Here is a 12,312-nt window from a genome sequence, read left to right as displayed (position 1 = left end):
CACTCTTTTCTTCACCTCGCTTGTGCAATGCCCGTCGTTTTGGATGGTTGATCCCAGGTATTTACGTCAGGTATCTACTCCTTTCACCTCTCATTTACACACAGGCTTCTGCTGACTTTCACTCATGACGCCACCTCTCCAGACTCTCTTTTACTGGATCTCTTTTCACACTGCAGGTCACAATGTTGTCTGTTTAAATCAGATAAAAAATTAAAAACAAACTTAATTTTGCTGGGGGCCATGGATCAGTAAATCCCTAGTTGACTGTTTCTACTTATTACAAAAAGCTTCTGGCTGTAGCTTTATATTTCTACAGATAAATTTTCATTTGGCTCTTGATGTGGAGCTGTTACTTTATATTGTAAGTATACGGGACATACAATGGAGAATGGAGTCATAGTTCCATTCATAATCTTACCATAATTACCAAATCCCTCTTTCATCAGAATAGGCATAAAAATCATTTTGATAAAGGCATGACGGCTTCTTCTGTAAGAAATTAGGAAACTTCCTTTATTCTGGTTCCATGTTTGCGGTCGAGACTCTACTTGGCAGTTTCTGCTGTTCTGAAATATTAAGTGTCCCATCCATGCATTTCATTTCTAGGTTTTAAACTCTATCTCGATTGGCATGTCTGTCGGGCGTCTGCCACAGGGCTCTAGTATGATATGTTAGTGATACTCCCTGAGGGTAAATAGTTCATATTTGCGCAGCTGGACCAGGCTGCTTAGAAAGACATAGAAGACAACTAAACATTAATTTAGACCCTATTAACGTTCTACTTCAGTTCGCGTTGAGGGAGATAGTTTCGACTCCTAACAAACACAGAGGGCAGCATTTGTTTCTTATTGAGGTGATCTTTCCTCCATGAAATCAGAATCTCCACGCTGGACTCGGCCACACATTTTTTTAGGATGAAAAAAAAAGCAATGCTCGAACTTCAGTTTGTTCTTTCACGCTCAAATATTTGCCCACATGTCAAGCTGTGAGTGGTTAAGCATCTGAGGCAGGACTGTTTTTGTCTGCATGTGTTATGATATTGTGGAAGAGGTAATTATTTTCCCTTTAATTGAATCTGTCTGTGGCTTAATGGAGTGATCCTGTTGGATTAGGCTGGTTTCCTGTCCCACCTTGTTCTCTCAGTTACATGCACTCCACTCAAGTGGTTATGGCTTATACTGTAAACGAGGTTCTTTAAGACAAATGCCATCAAAATGTAGCCTTCACACAGATAAAGATTGAGGCTGGAATCAGACATATAAACCTAGCTCATTGCTTAGTGATGCTGGTTAAATGGGCTCTGCAGGAGACCAAAACTTTGGTTTCTGTACATAAGTAACTATGTTCTTCTAGTGGTAGTTTAAACCAAACACTTGTGTCACCTAGATAGATGTGTGTGTATGCGTGTGTGTGTCTGTGTGGGTCTCAGGAACAAATGCTTGCTGTGAATTTATCTGTCTGGCTTTCGTTTAGGCTGTGGTCATGGATTCCTAAGGGAAGCATCCCAAACACAGGGTCAATTTGTGGAACAAATCTTCTGTTTTTCACCTAAAACAGAATTGTTTGTTTCTCTTTGCATGTGGCCTCCGCCAAGCGTGGGCGATGATCTACATCAAGAGTTCCAACTTAAAAAGGCAAAAAAGGGTGGAAACAGTTGCTCATCACATGAATAAACTAGGACACCATTAAAAAAAAAGGTCCCTCTATCTGATTGCCTGTTTCCCACTTATCAGTGAAAAGTTGCTTTCTAGAAACAACAGCTGCAATTTGTACTGTGACGCATATTCAAAAGAAAATAAACATTTTGTCAAACACTAATTGCAATTATTGTGCTCAACATAAAATGGGAACGCTCACAGACTCATTAATAAAGTATGCCGCAGTTTATGATGTGAAGCAGTGTGCTTGGCCAATCATTTCTAATCAAGCTCGCTCTGTTTGTGTTACGATGCTGATAAACTGCTTTTTGTCCTGAAAAAAAAAAAAAAGCCACGAAAAATTGACTGCATAAAAAAGGCTTTGCAATCATTTCTCGCTGTGTTTTTATTCTGCATGTGACAAATCAGTTAACACATGTGTTTTCATAAGACAATCCATGACCTGTGCGTTAGTAAGCGCACGTCTGGCACATGTTGGAGTGTGTGTAAGGAAAGGAGGGGCTGTCTGCAAGCATCAATGCTGTAACTGTTAAAAAATAATGTCTGCATGTATGTTACTAAAGAGAATGAGTGAAACCCGTCATTTATTTTGCTCTGTTTGCTTTCTTTTCCTCTTGTGCTTAAGTGATTATTTAAATGTGTAATGTTTGCTTTGCCATTTTAACTGCGTCAGCTATGGTGTATTATATTTTATTCTAACTTTAAGTAAGGAAGAAAGTACACCTCTTTTATGGCAGTGTTCAGTCAAGATGCCAAAGCTCAGAACTGCTGACGGCAAACCTTCAGCTGTAATCCCACATCATGTTTGGATCAATCATTCATCTTTTTCAGCTGCCAGAGGCCAAAGTGTTAGAGGTGAGGACCGCAAGCATATATCGTTATTCGACCTTCATCAACCAAAGCGACCGTGAAATTTGGACAAGGTGCAGCATCGAGATAACTTGGCAGCTGCAAATTTTTTCCCAAAATGTGGTATGTGATATTGAATTAAACCTTCCATTTTCATTTAGGTCAACAGAAGCATCAGAGGAAAGTTATTGTATTTTTATTATAAAAGTATCCTATAAATCTTATGTTTATGCTGAAATTAAGGAGAATAGCGTTCTAGAAAAAAAAGCTTTAACTGTTTTAAATAAGTTCAATTATAAAGCTAAGAATTATTACATATAAAAGTTGCTATGTGAACATTGTTGTCATGGTCCTTCAGTCCTCTCTGGCTGTCTGCTCCAGGTTTGCTTTCTTTGTCTGTCTCCTTTAGTTTTCTCTCTCTCCTCTCTTCTCTATCTGTGCTCGTTTGTTTATGTCTGTGTTCATAGGCAGGTGGTTCCCACCTAAGGCCGAACGCAACTGCAATAATCAACCACCTGTTCCAGATGAGTTCATTCTGACTGTGTATTTCCTCTGCATAGATCCCTGGATTTCCCTCCGTGGTGTGTGGTGAACCAAAACCCTGAGTTTGAGAGAGAGAGAGAGTTTTACCCGTAAATATAGGATGAGTGGATTCCCTCCCTTGACCCCTTGGAGCATTATTCCTTTTTTGCATTGTGTCTGCAAATATATTTATTCACTGTAAATAAACAGTGAATCTTCCAATCTCCCCATTAACCTTGACAACTGTCACGTTAGTGTATCATTATACAAATAGTAATATGTAACTAAATAACACAATCCATGAGTACTTAGCTTATTTGTCTGGTTAATTGTGGCTAACTGTCAATGTGTTTTCTGAAATGTCAACTTCAATTCTTGTACTGAGAGAAAGTTTTGCACACCTGTAACAAATGCTGAAAAAGGTCATTATGATTTAATCAGTGATCTTCTAGATGCAGCTGTAATTTGGCACGTAAGGAGGATTTAAGAGTACATGTGTTAAAGTTGACAAATTCAAGGAAAACCACTAAGTGCCTGCCAAAGCAGTTTCAGCGTGCAACGGTGCTTATACTACATGCCTTTTGAGCTCTACTTAAGGGATGGAATACCATCAAAAACAATTATCTTATGTTTTACAGATACTGGAATCAATTGCACTCTCTGGCACATTGGTCCAACATCACTCTTTCATACAGGCTGCCAAAGCCACATCATCTAATTTGCACATTTTCCTAAACCTTTGGGTGAAAGGGGTGATTGTCATGCTGGTAAAGGACATTTCTATTATGATAGAAATATTTCATCACAGAAAAGGGGGATTGTTTAAAACACTTTGATGTGCAGTAAACCTTTTTTCTGAGGGGACAAGTGTACCCAAAATATACCAGCAAAATCCCTCCCCAAAGCAAAACAAAGCCATTGGATCATTTCCCTGCTGAGCTTGTGTGTAAGTGCTGTTTAGGTTGTCAAATTTGCTAATCCTCTGTACCTGTTGGCTTTTAAGTTTTTGTTTATTGCTCTTACATTTTAAAACTCAGGGCGTCAGGCTGGCTTTGCTGAATCGCACATCATCTGCCAACCATAACCCGATGAAGAGCAGAGGAAATATTAAAAGACATCAGGTGTTCATATCATTTGGAAAACTCACTTTTGAAAACAAGGAGATTTCTTTAAGGCAGGTGAAATTCAGAGGTGGTTAAACTGTTTTGTAAGCTCTGGGTGAAAGAGTAGCTTAAATTGTATTTTCCTTTTAACGGAAACTACTCTTACTTAAAACATTTCTCTTATAAAGATGCCATTTGACAACCTCCTGCTGTACCCTTAAAGTCGTGCTTCGGTGACCATTAGAATACGTTCTGTGTTTCACTAACTCTCACTAACTTCTGATGTCCGGTTATTTTGTTTTGGAAGCAGGCCTGAAAAATGACAGAAATCCTGTAGTTCAGAAAAGAGAAACAAGGGTTACCCCTGGTGGGCATCCAAGCAGAAAATAATTAATCTAATGCCATCCACCTCTAGGAATTTACACCTTCCACTCTGGGATAACCAATTACAGAAACAATTACAGTCATCACTACTGAAGTTATTACAACAGAAACATGTTTCTTCATATTTATTTACATTTAGGGCATGCCAGGGTCTTGTGTTCGGTTGCTGTGTGTGGTTAAGTATAAACACAGACATCATGCATGACTTATTGCTTTGCTGAGTATTTTCCATTTAACAAATGAGCCCTGCCTGAAAGGGACCCCGGGGATCTCTCACCTCATGCTCACCACTTCCAGTAACCCTGGAAATGAAGGCTTTACATTTTCACACTTTGCAGGCACTCATCATGAAATCCCTCTGACCTCACACTTAACCTTTCACCACTCAAGCTGATCATTTCAGCTTCTACCCTAACCTTTCACTCAGACCCCCACAAGCATCCAACATTTTACCAATATGTTTAAGACACTGGCCCTTTCTATTAAGTAATGTTGCTATAGCAACTGACCTGAGCAAAGATGACCCCCTGATGATGTCAGGGTCGCAAGGTGGTTTCCTTGCATTTACACGCATGTCTCACCTCACAGTGAGGGTTGAAATGGAGCCTTGACCCTGCTGACGAAGTGCTTCTGTGTGGTCGGACCGGGTCACAGGTTCAGCTCGAAGTTGCGAAAGGTCGAACACGAATGGCGTCGGTGTCAGTGTTATACATACTGGCACTGGAGTATACAGGCACTGGAAACTCCTCTATCATCATTAAATTCTGTTTTCAACATCAATTTTAGCTTCTAAGAGGTTTTTGGTGTTTATTGATTTAAAAACGAAATATTAAGTTCGCCTTGTTTTCTGTTATTTAATTCAAAGTCCATCTGTTCTCACTCGGAGCTCGTTAGTGCATCCCGTTATGGAATCAGACTAGCTGAGTACATTCTTCCTGTGTGTCCTCACACATGAGTCTGCTGTGATTTATGTACATGACAGGTGCTTAACAAATATACACTCAGGACGAGCTGTAGCCATCATTCCCATAAAGTCAAAGTCGTAGTCATAAACCTTTGCTCCCCTTTCATTTGGACAAAGTTTTTTGTGGATGCCAGAATAAACGAGTTCTACATTTCTGTCATTGAATATGCCTATTCTCATAACACCAAAGAGAGTTACTTTTCCTAAGCAATCATTTCAGTTCATGTTTTGGGAATTAAAAGTCTGGCCAACATCCACAGCACGCAGAGGGAATTCAGTTGAACTGCACCCCATTGGCCACATTATGTTTGACTAGTTTTTTCTGATATACTGATAAAGTTAAGAAATCTTTCTCATTATGATGCTTGACTCCAGACTTGCTACCTCACAAAATGTCATGTTTCTCTAGCGTGTACGCATATGTGTAAAAGTATAAGCATGCAAACTTTGGAGCAGCTGGTGCAATCTTCTTGGGCTGTCCTTGATTGGGGCCTCCTCTCATTGGTACCATTGGGCAACCAGCTGTGGTTAGCAAAACGCAGCAGCATGGAAGCACTTAAAGCTAAGGGATGGCCCTCACCCTGACCGCCCCACGTACTTATGAAATACAGCCATGTGTAAGAGTGGCAGGGTGATGACTTTTCTTTTGATATTCAGTATGAGGGCAGTAGGCATGACTAATAACACGGTGTTTATAGTGTGTAGTATATAATTATATGATAAACATCACTCTGCTCTCTTAACCTGGATCTTGAACTTAATCTTCCAATTTATTAGCTGTCTTTAGACTGAGCTCACAACTGTAAAAGCAAACCACAGGATAGCACATGGAGCACAGGTTGTCTCTTTTTACTGCCTTCAGGACAAGAACACACCATTCAGTTTCTTCCAAAGTCATTTTATCTTCTGAAATCTCAAACTTTGGCACACAGGTATCCATCCAAATCCTTGATGATAAGTCAAACAGAAGCTGAACTTTCTCTTGGTTGGATTCCAGTTGCTCTTAAATGCAGAAATATGAAACTAATGCCGGTCTGTGTCTGTTAAAGTCAGTTAGTGGTCTTGACCCACACACAGGGGACAGACAAACTTGTATAAATAGTGTACTTCAGTATGAAGTAGTCATTTGTGTGGTGCATGCTAATTGGATGGATTTGTACTCACTGTATGTGTCCATTGTATCACTGTTTGCCTAAAAGACCTTTTTTTAATATTTAATTTTATTTTGAGTTTTGTTTTATTTTGATGTTAAACCTCGGAAAGGCTACAACCTGACAGGAGCCACAAATACAGGAAACAAATAATCAAAACTAAAATTCTTAACAAAACTTGGCATGGCATTGAAGCTGGTATATATATATTTTTTTAGATATATCATACAGTATCTTTAAGAACCTTCACCCCCATCCATTCCCTTAATCCTTCACATATGTACATATAAACATATTTATCTTTAAACCTAAACGCACATATTTTGGAAGGGGAAAGGAAGTTCTTCAATAACATTCATGCCTGTTTTCCCGGGATGTCAAACTTATTTTATATCATAGACCACATACAGTCCCCTTTGATCTCAAGTGGGCCAAACAAGTGTCACTGTAAAGATGTTTAACTACACATTCAACCCAATTTAATATATATATATGAAAGCAAATATTATAAAGAAAAATCTATCTTTAAAGAAATGCTGCTATGCTGCTCTAGTAAATGAAGGAAATCTGTCAGAATGAATAAATAAATGTGTAAAATTACTAGTAATTACAAACACGGGACAGTAATTCATATTAATAATAACAGTTTACTAACAAAACAAACTCTCTTTGGAGTAATTTGGGATTGAAAAAATTGAAATTTACACCAGATAGTGACAAAACAGGATTACTTTGGTGTAGTATGAATGACAATGAGGGAGGTCAGGCAAACCTGTGAATGCCATGAAAGTAAAAAGTCTGAAGTTGGTTCCCTCCATCCCATTTTCCAGAGCTGTCTTGTAGACTTGCCAAGACTCTGCCATGATGAATCAGGCAGCTGTATGTTACACAAACAACAGTTAAAAAGCTAAGCTGTCATTGGGGCATTAATAATGCTGAAACATTAGTTCAGTTATATCTCCAACACTGGTCTGGCTACAAATGATGATGGTGTACATGTACACAGCATGATGTACATTCAGTTATACATTTGATATTCAATACAGAGGAGTCTCTGTGTAACCATTACCTGCATATTTATCTTATTTAGTGACACAAGCTTTCGTGAAGCATGACCATAGTTTACACCTCCCAACTGGACCATACAGTAAGATGATTTTCAACTTGGATTCCAAGCCGACCCTCACTGTTTTCTTTGATGTGAACACAAAAATGCAGGTTAGCTCTCATGTTGCACTATGATATAAAGCAGGATGAAAAATATTCCCATATTCACTGTCAGACTGTAAAGTCTATTACTCTCACGAGTGTCTTTAAGGTCGCTGACTTGAGCGTCTCTTCTCCGCATTGCTTCGTTCTCCTTTGATAACCGGGTTGTGATTTTTTAGGTTTCCGTCTCCAAGGACCTCCTCGGATAATTTTTACAGCCAGTCCAGATTGCCGTGAAAGCTTTTCTTCTACTCCTGATTTGAAACAAGGAATAAATAAAGAGCAGATTTTTATGACTAAGTTTTGGATGTCAACAAAGAAACAGCAGACTATGTCATGAGATTTTTTTTTTCTGTTTTCAATGAAACACTGCACCATCTCAGATTTTATCGTGGTGGAGAGGATACTATATGGCTATAATGTATGTTTTGAAGGGAGAATATTGTGGGTTTTAAAGAATCTTTTATTCATATATTTAAATCATTTTAGATCTATTGCTTTCTCTTGGATTTGCTGAAGAAGACACGTCTAGCAAAGCCAGCAGGAGATGACCGGGGCATGTGAGAGGCTGCCATCAGTTTGAAGGGACCAGCGAGCCTGTGTTTTTGCTGCAACCTTTTGGTTACAGGGCAAATACCTCATCTTTAAAGACTTTATGCTGAAACCGCAGAATAACTGCTCGTGGGACAGAAATGCTGATTCTAAAAGCAAAAATTAAAGAAGCAATATCAGAGCTCCTCAGTACCAAAGCCAAACTCTGGATTGCTAACAGTTCTCATCTCTGGTTATTATCAGTGTGTTAATCTAATGCTGTGCATATATGTGTATGTGTGTGTACTGCATTCCAACCTCTACTACAAGATGTGTTATGATACTTACTCCCTGTAACAGCTCAAGATGATGGCTTGGTATAACATCAGACTAGACTGACGGGTGTGTGTGTGTGTGTGTGGGGGGGGGGGGGGACGACTTTGCCATTCTATCATTGGCTGAAAGGAAATTCTTCACCAAGCTTGACAGCCCATCTGATATCACCTGTCAGCGAAAAAAGTTACCTTGTTTCTATTAATTAGGCCTTTTTGTGGGATGAAAAACAGGCAGACTAAATGACTTAAAGAAAGACAAGTTATGAGCAGGATAATGGGCAAATAAGAAAGCACTGTTTTAGCTCACTGTGATATGTTGTAAAGTGAGGACAGTTATCAATAAACACAAATCATCAGAACAAGAGCTCCTAATCTCTAAAAGTCATATGCTCATACAAACCCAATTCCAAAAAAGCCAGGATGCTGTGTAAAATGTAAATAAAAACAGAATGCAATGATTTTTAATTTCATATATCTTCCAGAGTTCACTGCGCCATCCACAGATGCAGATTAAAGCTCTGTCGTACAAAGATGAAGCCATACGTGAACATGATCTAGAAACCCTGCCTGGGCCAAAACTCATTTAATATGGACTGAGCCAAAGTAGAAAACCTTTCTGTGGTCAGAAGAATCGAACATGAAATAATGGAAAATCTAGACACTGTACCAAAAGAGGAGAGGCACCACCCAGCTGGTTATCAGTACTCAGTTCAGTCAGTCTGAATCACTGATGGTATGAGACTACGTTAGTGCCTATGGAATTGGCAGCTTGCACATCTGGAAAGGTATAAACATGATGATACTAAACCCACATGCTGCATCTATTACTGCAAGAAATGGCATGGCTTCATAGAAGAAGAGTCTGGGTGCTGAACTGGCGTGCCTGCACTCCTGACCTTACATCAAATGAAAACATTTAAAACATCATGAAACAAAAAATATGAGAAAGAAGATAGAGAATTGTTTAGCAGCTAAAATCTCATATCAAACAAGCATGTGACAACATTCATCTCTCTAAGGTCCAGCAACTCGCTTCTGTCAGTCTGCCCCAGGGCAGCTGTGGCTACAACTGTAGCTTGCCTCCACCAGTGTGTGAATGTGAGAGTGAATGAATAGTGGCATTGTAAAGCGCTTTGGGTGCCTTGAAAAGCGCTATATAAATCCAATCCATTATTATTATTACAAACACACAGTGGTACACATGGTTCTGTCCCACCTTTTGTTTTTGGGATGTGTTGCTGCTATCAATTTCAAAATGAGCTCATATTTTTCCTCCAATGGTACGCTTTCTCGAGTCAAACATCTGATGTGTGTTCTGTCTTTGATTGCGAATAAAATACAGGTTTATGAGATTTGCCTATCATTGAAGCCTTTTCAGAATTGGGATTGTACTTCAGAAGAAGTGAATCTGTTTAAATTAAAACCTTAACACATTAGCTTAACATTAGCTTTGAAGGAGAAAGATTGGGGTTAAGTATTTATGTAACAGCGCATTTATCCAGCTGTGCTCAGACTGAGAAGCCAACGATGGACTCTCACTATATGCACAATTCACTGGTATGTGAGAATTTGTACTACAAAGCAAGTTCAACATACCAATGATGTTTTTTCAGTAATGTGGCTTTGCTGAGCCTAATATCAGCATCAACCCTAATCAATCACACAAACGTGGTTATGAACTCCATAAGTCAGCGCAGGTTTTGTGAATCTATCCGAGCTCGATAACATGAAAGGGACAAGATGGCACCAGAGGACCAAACATGGACAAGTTTAGAGTAACATACAATATTTCTCAAAAGAGAGCATCTATGAAAGAAATATGAGGAATTTGAAAATACATGAGGGGCTGAAAGCAATACTGCTGCTGCAGCCAAGGCTAAGAAGAAAAGTTGGCAAAAGAAATGTTAAATGTTTAAGTTAATGGGCTTATCAATCAGTGACTCCTGAAGGTAGATCTCATTTACAAACATGTATTTACATTAGCTTAATTCTTAGATTACATGTACCATTATCCTGGGGTGTGTAAGACCAAATGCTGTGCAAACGAAGCACAAATAAGAAAAATATTTTAACCAGTAAGCAGGCTTACCTTCAAACATTGGAGCTTTAATGCTGCTAGAAAAATGCTGATAGAATGATGAAATGTTTTTGCCAGCCGGGGAAATAAATGAAGCCAGGAATAAAGCTCACGTCTTTGAGAATCTTTATCTCACTGATACTCATCAGGGAAAGCTAGACTTTCTCCAAAAACTACAGACTCCCTCATGATAGACCTATACAGAGCAGCCCTGAGTTCCACACGTGGCTCATCAGAGAGTTTAATGATCTTCTAGGCAAGGGGACACTGTTTTCCAGATAACTGGTTGGTTGGTCTATAGGCTGTGTTTTTACACATTCTAATAACTAATGTAAAACTCAACCTATCCCTGAGCTGGTTAGGGCTGTAGCGCAAATAGCAACTGTAATATATCTCACTAAGAAGTGAGCCTTCGTAGCACTGAAACCTCAGCCCATATCTCACCATACAGGCCACTAGTATGATGTGGCTTGAGTAAGAAATGCTTTTGCTCTCAGTTGTTTTCAATTAAATTTTCTAGGAGAGAGACCAAAAAAGAGTTAAGATGACAATCGATATTGGACTCAAGCTAAAATTAATTTCATCCATCGGGATGTAGAATTTAGCTTTTTTGTGGGCAGCACTGTACAGCACACAAACGCTACAATGCCTTCTTTAAAAAGTGGTTCATCTGACCAAATCAAAGTGCAAACACCCTTTTACGGTTCCCGAAACTTTCCATATTTTTTTGATTGTTTCACAACCACATATTTTTCTGATGTTTCCCATGTCTGTACTTCATCTTTCTGATTAATGCTGTTGACCTTTAGGTATAATTAGAAATGTATTTTTAGAAGAGCTTAAAAATGACTTTTTCCTGCTCAGTGTCATCATGTAAATATCTCCCTCAGTTCATGGATCTGATGGACAATGACCATACAGGTCATTCAGGGCTGCAGTGTATACCTCTCAACCACTAGGGGACTCCGTGCATTTGTAAATGAAGTCATTAGGATCCATGAAAGCAGAGATTAATCCCTCTGTGTGGTTTAATACTAAGATTCGATACAGCTATGTTTATATATTCATATTCTATCATGTATCACAGTGGAATTAATTCAGTCAATCCTCACAGCTTAACCTTTGGATAAAATAGCATGTCAGAGATAAAGTGGATAATGGAGATATTGTCTGAGCAAACCATTAGAACAGGCCAATAAAGTTGCTGGTTTAATTAGGATTAGAGCTGTTTTCACTGGTTCAGAAAGGCACCAGACAACTATTCCAGACTGAGAGTAGCTAGATGGGGGAATGTGGTTGAAAAAAGGTACAATTAATCTCAAGTCTCACTGCCATAGGCTGGAGAGAATGGTGTGAAGCAGAGATGATGAGAATGGTGAGGATGCATAAAGCAGAGATGATTACAGAGTGAGAGAACGTGAGAACGTGAAGTCTGAACAGAAGCTCAGTTGGTCAAACTGAGCCATGTTAAAAGAGGACATGTGTCCATATAGCTGCACGGGCCAAATGAAACCATGAGACTGTATTTA

The sequence above is a fragment of the Aulonocara stuartgranti genome (assembly GCF_965226115.1).
Source record: "Aulonocara stuartgranti genome assembly, chromosome: 13".
Classification (NCBI taxonomy): domain Eukaryota; kingdom Metazoa; phylum Chordata; class Actinopteri; order Cichliformes; family Cichlidae; genus Aulonocara; species Aulonocara stuartgranti.
The sequence above is the reverse complement of the archived record's forward strand: the minus strand, read 5'-3'. Positions refer to the sequence as shown.